The 8,634-nt window shown below is 47.4% G+C and overlaps 1 long non-coding RNA gene across 1 annotated transcript; it reads left to right on the top strand.

The window, feature by feature from the left end:
- Positions 1-279: 279 nt before the first annotated feature.
- Positions 280-3,159, top strand: LOC116653958. Its single transcript, XR_004308641.1, has 2 exons — positions 280-2,226; positions 2,463-3,159. It is a non-coding gene; the product is annotated as an uncharacterized LOC116653958 (long non-coding RNA).
- The last annotated feature ends 5,475 nt before the right edge of the window (positions 3,160-8,634 follow it).

Below are 8,634 nucleotides of genomic sequence, written 5' to 3'. Positions count from 1 at the left end.
TTATTTTCCTTTCTACCTCCCTTTCTTTCAAACGCGTGGATTTGAAAGCAAATCCCAGAAACGATGACCAGAGACAGCAGTCCCTCCTCACATAAACACTTTTCCATCTTTTTAAATCTTTCAGGAGACGCAACAGAAAATAACCCTTGTATTTATGCAAATTCTGAAGTGGCGTGTGATGATGGAAACAAAACAGAGCTGGACCGCAGCCAAGGCATGGCACTGGCGGGGCCTCTCAGCTGCTCGCCTCCCGATTCTTTGGAGGAAGCAGCTGTAGAGACATGAAAATACAGAAGCCCCCGCGCCCGCCCGCCCGCGCATGCATTCCAGCACCCGTCACCTCGGAGGCGGCAGGACGCGGGCTCTGGACCCAGCTCTGCGGCAGCCGCTGCCCAGAACACCCTGTCGTCCCCCACAAGCCTCCCTTGTCCCGCGCTCCCGATTCCCCTTTCAGGAATTTACAAACATTTTCCGCAGATCAATATCTGTATTGATTATTCATTGTGTGCGAGTCGTGTGTCTTTGGTGATCCAACCTGGCAGAGTGAGCAGCCAAAGGCTGCTGCAGTTGCACACAAAAAAATCCACAGAAGGCGAGAGGGACCCAGACCTCACCGGGCTTACCGCTGCCAGCCACGGAGACGGATGGAGAGGAAGGAAGAAAGAAAATGGGGAAGGCGGAAGGAGGAATGAGGGGACGAGGGAGCCGAGGAGAGAAAGCAAGAGCAGGAAAACAAAGTCACCGCTGGAGAACTGGTGCCGGGGCATGCTGGCAGCCTGGAGAAATTTCCAGCCTTGCGCTCGCCGTTCTGCACGCAGATGTGGTGGACTTATTGCTCTGGGAGCGAAAAGTGACTCACAGTTTTGGTATCTGCTACGTAAGAGCATTGGGGGGATTCCTTGGCTGGCTGACAGAAAAGGAAGAAAGCAGCAGCAGAGGTAAAAAAACGATTCCTTCCTCCTGCCTTCCTGGGAACGCGGCTCATCCAGGCTGGCTGGAGCAGCTCCCTGCTCTCTTATGATATGCAAAAGGAGAATAATTAAAAGCGCCAGCATCACTTGCAAAGTGAGTAAACACAAAGCCTTTCAAAACATGCTCTTCAGCTAATGAGAAGCTGTAATTTCTTATACTTAAAGGCAGAAAAGACACTGATGAGACTCAGTGGAGTGTGTGTGCATGCGCGCCTGCCTGTGTGTGCATGTGTTTGTAGATACGAGAAAATCGGTTAATTGTTGATGATGTTTAGAAAAGGGATTATGAGAAAAGACACTGAAATGATGACAGGAAACATCTTGGATCAGAGCCAAAGAAATAAAATAATCAAGGACAATCAAGCCTGCAGCTTTGGAAAGCGCCGACTGCTCTGCCGGGGACTTGGAAGGAATTTCCCTGTGCTGCTGAGCTGCAGCTGGAATACGTGCTTGGCACCAGGAGGGAGAACTGCAAGAAGCAGTTTGCTTAGAGCATGAAACAACAGAAGGCAGACCTATGGAGCTGTGCTATAATTCAGAGGTTAAACAGCTTTGTCTGCTTCTGTGTCGGATGGAGACTCATTTTTACCCACATCTGACCTGGTCTCTGAAAATGCAACTTCCGAAGCCCTCTGAATGCAAGCAGAAGCTGATGATTCTCCACATGCCTTTCCAGAACTGCTGTGACATTACAAACACAAAGAAAAGGGAGCTCGAGGAATTAAGTTCTCTTGTGGCTGCAGGATCTGCTGGACCTTACCACGAGAACTGACTCTGGAAACAATTCCTTCCTTAATTCTGGAAATTGGAAACCACTGACGCCAGGTGGGGGATTGCAACTCCCTGCCTCCGAGCTCACGGGAAAAAGCAACAATCATCTGCAATAACACGAGCAAGCTTGACTTTCCACCTGGGCATCTGATGGCTGCCCTGAACGAATGGATTGTAATGTTTTCTTTCTCCTGGGCTGAGGTTGGGTGGGGAGAGAGGACAGAGGGAATTTTAAGCCTCCTTGTGCCTGTTACGTTGTATGTGAGCTACAAAAATGCCACCCCTTTGCTTTGGATGATAAACTTCGTCTTGCTTTGTTGTTCCTGAATTCTGGCGCATTACGTTCTGGGCTTCTCCAGCAGCAGAAACACATGGTCTATTAAAGTGGGAATCTTTGGGGACAAGGAGGCAGAGGAATGAGCCAATCATACATGACTTTTCCACATTTCCTATTTTTCAGCATCTGCAGGAAGCTTTTCGGATGGTACGTACGCGTGTGCACCAGGGAGGGCAGGAGGGGACGAGAGGGGAGAGGGTGTGCGAGAGGGACAGAGCGCATGGCAGCAGAGCCGCCGGGTCTGGGTGTGTGCGCGATGGCTGCGGTGCGGTCGGGGCTCCAGGCAGCCACCCCTTCCCGGCGCCGCGCTCTGCACGGACCTGATCTGAATGTTAAATGCGAGAGGCTGGATTAGCATACTAACCGAGCCATGTCAACCCCAGGCAATCAGCAAATGGCCATCTCCTCGCTACCACCGCTGCGGTGGAGCCTGCCAGATCCGTAACGGCGTCCTTTGTCAGATCGCCTGCTACGTCTGCGTTTGCCTTTTGTTTTCCAATCACACTCCAGACATTCATGAACAAGAATGAAAGGCAGAGATGTAAAACCTATACTGAAAACAAACGATACGTTTAAGCGGTGTTCGGGCTGGAAGGTGGGTCTGGAGGCACCGGGGCCAGGACAGACCACGATCCTGCAGGACGCCCGGAAACACGCGGCGTCCGCTCCAGCTCCAGAGCTCACGTGAGAGCTCCGAGCCGACGGGCTGCGACAGGATGCTGCAGCCTCGGCTGTGCGGACACTCACAGAGATGCCAGTAATTGGCCAGAAGAGAAGCACTAATTGTTCCTGCTCTGGCTGCTGTTAATGTTATAATTACCACTATCGCTACTAATGTACTTTAATTAGAAAGAAAAAAAAAGCCTCAGTGCCTGTAAGCATAAACTTCTAAGATCCTTCGAGTCCCCTTCCAGCGTCCCTCACCGCTGTGGGCAGGGCTGGCCGAGCTGCGGGGCCGTGGGTGCGGGATGGGGCAGTGGGTGCTCACACGGCTTCCCCTGGCACGGCGCTGGTCACACAAACAGCTGTACAGACACTGAGCCATCACACGGCTCTGGAGAATAAAGTGATTTAACCCAAGCATGGCCTTTTTATCAGCATCTATCAAACAAGGGAAGTTTTGAAATAACCTCTACTGCATGATACGTTTGCTTTTTTTAAAGGGTATGTGTGGGTGCTTTACACGCCACAAAGGCGTATGTCAGCAGCATTTTTATGCGGAAAGGAGGAGTCTGTGATCAAGCCCAGATCTCCCTGGGTAGTCTGAGCACACGTCAGCCCGAGCCCTACTGCCCCCTGCTCCGGAACGTCAGGAATTGGGGCACAGCCCAGGGACACGCTCCCCATTCTCACCTCAAACTGTAGGAACCCAACCCCAGCTCCACTGAAAACGTGCTGCAGCCACAGGAATTTCCTGAGCTCTGGAAACCTGTGCAACACATACTGCTGGGAAGCAGGAATGTTAGCAGGGAGAAAGGAAAACACAATTCAGACTCCTTTGTCATGTTCCCCATATTCTTAGCGCAGGCTGGATGATATGGGAAAAGCCTCTTAGGCTAACGAGCTATCCCCACTAATTTCAGTGGAGTCGTGCTGGTTTACACCAGTCAAGAGCCACAGCCTGAACATTTTGAAGACAGACGACTTCAAGATGTTATCTGTTGAAGAAGCTGAAAGGAAACCTCTCATTACCTGCCACATGCCTGTATCTCCCAGTAAGGGAAACAATAAGAGAATCAGCTGGTATCTAGGGAAACCTCTCTAATTTATGCATGGTGGGGACATCAATGTAGGTTCATCTGCATTGGCAAGTAGAGAAACACATCAAAGCCATTAAATATCTTCATAATTTATCCTTATCCACAGCAAATCCTTACAATTAAACTTTTTACTGTAAACACTGCAAACGGTGATTAAATGCTTGCTGCTTACCATAGGTCCTTCCGCTGGACTGCTTATGCTGTGGGACCAGAGAGTTCTGGAGCCACTGGAACAAAAGCTGACTTTCACTGTAGCTTCTGAAAGAGCCTCTGTGCCAGTTAAAGAGAGTATTCTGGGAGATGGTATGAGAACTGCCTGTCAAATGGCAGCACATCACCCAGATGATGAGCTGCAAGTATGTTCCCATTCCATTTTCAGTACTGAAATAAAATACAGGGAAACTACCACCAAAAAACACATTACGGTCTTACACCAGAAGATCAAGACATACTTAAACTGAAGACCAACCTCAGAAAATATTAGCAAATAGACAGGATACGGCTTCGGGGAGCAGGACCTCATTTTTGATGCTCCCTAATGATGTTTCTCACATACCCCACGACAGAGCCAACTTTAGGCCAAACATGCCAAGCCCAGAAACAAACAAGGGCTTTCCAACCTTTTTCTGGCTGTCAGTAAAACCCGCAGTGTGCTTCACTGCCTGACTGCAAAACAGAACTGCCTCACTCGAAGAAAAAGCTGCAGCGCAGACATTATTTGCCCTCTGATATGGAAGCATGAATTTCTCGGGATGCAGTGGTTGCCATGGCCACAAACCAAACCAGCCCAGCTGCGGTGAAGCGCTGCCGGGCAGCACCTGCCCTCTGGCCGGGCGGGGGATGCTGTTTGTGCTCTGATTTTCCCTGATGCTGCCCAACAAGAAGTGCTCAGAGCACACCCGGAGCGGTGCCCAGCAGCAACACTGCATGCTCAGAGTGGGACCGGACAGGCCTGCCCTGTGCTGAGCAGTGCCCTGGGAAGCAGGAGTTCTCCTGCTGAGCCCTGCTCTGAGCCAGGCTCCCTGCTGCCCCTTGGGATGCAGGAGGTGATTCGGGAGTTCTGTGTCCACTGAAACGTGGCAGTGCTCCTCCTCCTCCACTTCTTAGTGCTCACTGAAGAACAGGTGGCCAATAAACAGATAAACACAATACTAATAAAGTCCATGACAAACAGAGCAGCAATATAAACAATAGCAGTTTTCTCACCACTGTACACTGAATTCAAAGCCTTCAGTTTCAAGACTGAGACTCTATCAGACCCAAAGAGAAAAATAACAACATGCAGAAGTGAAGGAAACAAAGGCTTCCTCAACTCAGACACAGCCTGGTCTTCACAGAACCAGCACTGCTAGTTCTCCTGAAGCTGGTCAGGGATTTGGGCTTCTTGAGGCAAGAGAAGCTTTCAGAGCTCTCAGCATTTGCCCAAAGAAAGCTGTACCTGCCTGTGCTGACCAGTTGGGCAATTTTCAAGTGCTACAATTCAGCTAAACATAAGCCAGTTCTTGCCCAGATGTTTACAAACACTTTTCATCCCTCAAGGCTTTACTCTTTCCCAAACTCCACTGTTAAGTGTTACTGGAGCTCAGAAATATTTCCTGCTAACAGAAATGACTATAGTGGGATCATCTTTAACACAGCATTGTTTTGCTTGAACTGAAATGACATCTGAGGAGGACAGTCTCATCTTGAGAATGAAAGTTTCTGTAATTAAAATGAAGCTAAAAAGCAATGCATGCGATGAAAATGGATACGTGCCCCAGCTTCCAGCAACTGTACCATCTCTACACACTTGCTCCACAGATTATTTGGATACAAGGCTTTGATTACCGGTAACACCATAGGCACAGCTACCTGCTCGCCATGTGTGCATGCCCACATGCCATGAATTAAACAGGCTTCTAGCTCAGTCCCCCTCGCAGTGAAGTACTGCCCATCTAATCCCTTACGGCTTGTTTCTCACCACGTCTATTTACAGATGCTTGAACCAACCACCCACAAACTGACCCAGCCTGGTCAGTGGCTGCCCTCAGTCTGCTCCACTCATACACTCATACACTGCCCTCCTGTCTCACCCTCTCACAGCCCAGCCTTCCCAGGGCACAGCCATGTGCCAGGGCTGTGGGTCCCTCCGCACCTTCCTGCTTCCTCTGCCCTGTACAGTCATTAATGACAGCTGGGTCCCAAAATGTATTCCATTTGCAGATGCCGGATGTTTTTAAAGAATACAACAATTTACAATACAAGATTAGTAATGACTCGACAGCTCATAAATGGCACAAACAACCACACAGCGTCATCTCCCTAAACTGTCTGAAACATTCTGCATTTCAGCCTCTTTTATCTTTCTCTTCCATCTCTCACCTTCTGTCTGCTTGTCTGTACTTCCTCTGTTTCATCAATCTTTCCTTCTCATTCTCATATCAAAGTCGAGGATATTCGTTCAAGCTCAAGGAAGCTGGGTTTGCAGTGTTAATATTCCTCACTCAAACCTCGGGTTTCAATTTACAAAACCTGAAGCCCATCGTTCACCACACACAAAACACACAAACGTTTGAAAAGGTTCCTGACTGAACAGGAGAAAGGAGATGTTTTCCTTGGGATCTTCTGAGTGAGGACACAAAGAGAACACGCGTCTTTGCACTCCACAGAATTTCCCAAGGCTTCAATTTAATTTGTAAAGCTGATGATTCTCAAGAAATTGAAGCATGCGCTTACACTGTAAACAAAATACTTCAGATCAAAACACAAGAAGAAAGCAAGAGACAGAGTTTCCTTAAGGGACAAAAAAGTAAATCAAGAAAAAAATCCAAACCCAAACTTACATCTTTCATTTCTCCAGCCAGCCAGAAGATACCGATAGGTGCTGTGTGAATCCTACCACTAATCCTTCTATTGCTATCAGTATTACACAAACACAGCTCTGCTATTGCAGAGTATCCCTGCCTTTATGAATGACTCTATTATTAGCTTACTTGAGACACACAGATATATTAAACTCAGGTACTTCACAGTGACTCGGTGAATTCTAGTTACGCACAACATCATTTTGAAAGAAATTATAACATTTGGACAACGGGTGCATCTTCAGTGCCAAATCTAATGGGAAACCTAGAGAGAGACTTCCAGACCAGCCAGAAGAGAAGGCTGGCTTTTAACTCCACTCCTTCTGCCAGCACATCGTTTACTGTAAGTGTTGGAAACGGAATACTTAAGATCTGAAACAGATCATCGGAATATGATTTACTTTCAGCAATCCACACGCAATATGAAACAAGCCAGAAATCTTATTTTCTCATCATCCCTTATGCCTGTTTGATTAGAGCAGAAATTCAAGGGACAGCTCCCTTGCTAAGAAGATTAAGCCAAGGACACTGATCATTTGGCCTGTCCTCTAGTGACAGAAACTAAGAGTTAGGGCTGAGACAAACAATTAACCAATGGAGTCCCTAAGGTAACTCTCCAGCCCACAGAGAGCTACAAACTGACATGGCAATGGCTTGAAGATACCCAGAAAAAAAACAACAGCACGTTACAGATGGTCTTGTTCAAAAAACACCTTTTCCTTCATCTCGCTACATGGAAAACAAGAGGAGCTGAGACAACCACCCAGCAAACCATGTGCTAGGAAATACCTCGTGCAGATGGCATTTATCAAAAAACAGTCATTTAAGAAATGACCGCCATATGAGAAATACAGCCATTTATGAAAGAGCAAGCAAATATTGCTGCTTACCAGAATGGCAGAGGATAAAAGACACAAAGCACTCCAAAATCTGAGACAGCAGCATGGTTGCATTACATGTAATCACATCTCTTTTAATCCACGTTATTTATATCACACCTCTCAGGAGGGACCCACACAAAAATCACTTCTCCAAGGCTTAAGAAAAATGAGGTCATAGAAGACCTCCCTACCTCAATATGGAAACGTGAAGTCAACGTACCAGGATCCAGCATCAAGGAGCGGGGATGGAGCGATGGGTCCTACTCAGCCTGGAAATATTTGGTACAAATTCTCCAGATCAGCGCCTGCCAACAAAACAATACGGAGTACATGAGGAATCCAGACGACTTTGGAATATCGCACAAAAGAACCAGAAACTCTGATCACAGTTAGTAAATAATATTCTTAATTTGTGGTCAACTCAAATTCAGTCAATATTCCCAAACATTCCAACTCTTCCATCTGCAAGCTGGTGTACAGCACGTTTGTATGATAGACCCATTTTGCTGCACTTCCCAGCTCACTCTCCAGCTGTCTGCCTTCACACCATAAAACCACACCAGCTGCACACAGGTGACTTTGCCAATGAACAACCTGCGAGTTTATTGGTGTCACAGCCTCACTCTGACCCGTCTATCAGCAAAGACAGAAGTTCTGCAGTCTCACTTTTCTGCCTAACCCCCGCAGCCCAGCACTCCTTTCACATAATAAGCAAGGGAGTGGATGCACAAGGAACAAAAACGAATACAAGGGAGAGTCAGAACACAGACAGCAGGAAGCTGCTGGAAATAAAAGTTACCTTCAGAAAAATGGAAGTTTGTTGTTTCTAAACAATGAAAATGGAACAGGACATAAATCTAGCAAGTGAAATGTAGAACCGTGATAAGGCGAGCCAAGGATCCTGAAGAACAATTGCTGGAGTTAGGAGAGCTAATAAAACCTGCCCAAACACAAAAGCAGGAAGCCTGTCAGTCACCCAGCACAGCTGATGGATGATCAAGGCGCAAAGGGAGGAATTAAGAAAGATAAGGACACGGCAGCAAAATTAAATTAATTCTCTGCACTGAAGTT

This window comes from Coturnix japonica, chromosome 11 (genome assembly GCF_001577835.2).
Source record: "Coturnix japonica isolate 7356 chromosome 11, Coturnix japonica 2.1, whole genome shotgun sequence".
Classification (NCBI taxonomy): Eukaryota; Metazoa; Chordata; class Aves; order Galliformes; family Phasianidae; genus Coturnix; species Coturnix japonica.
Note: the sequence above shows the minus strand (reverse complement) of the source record. Positions and strands in the feature narration are given on the sequence as shown.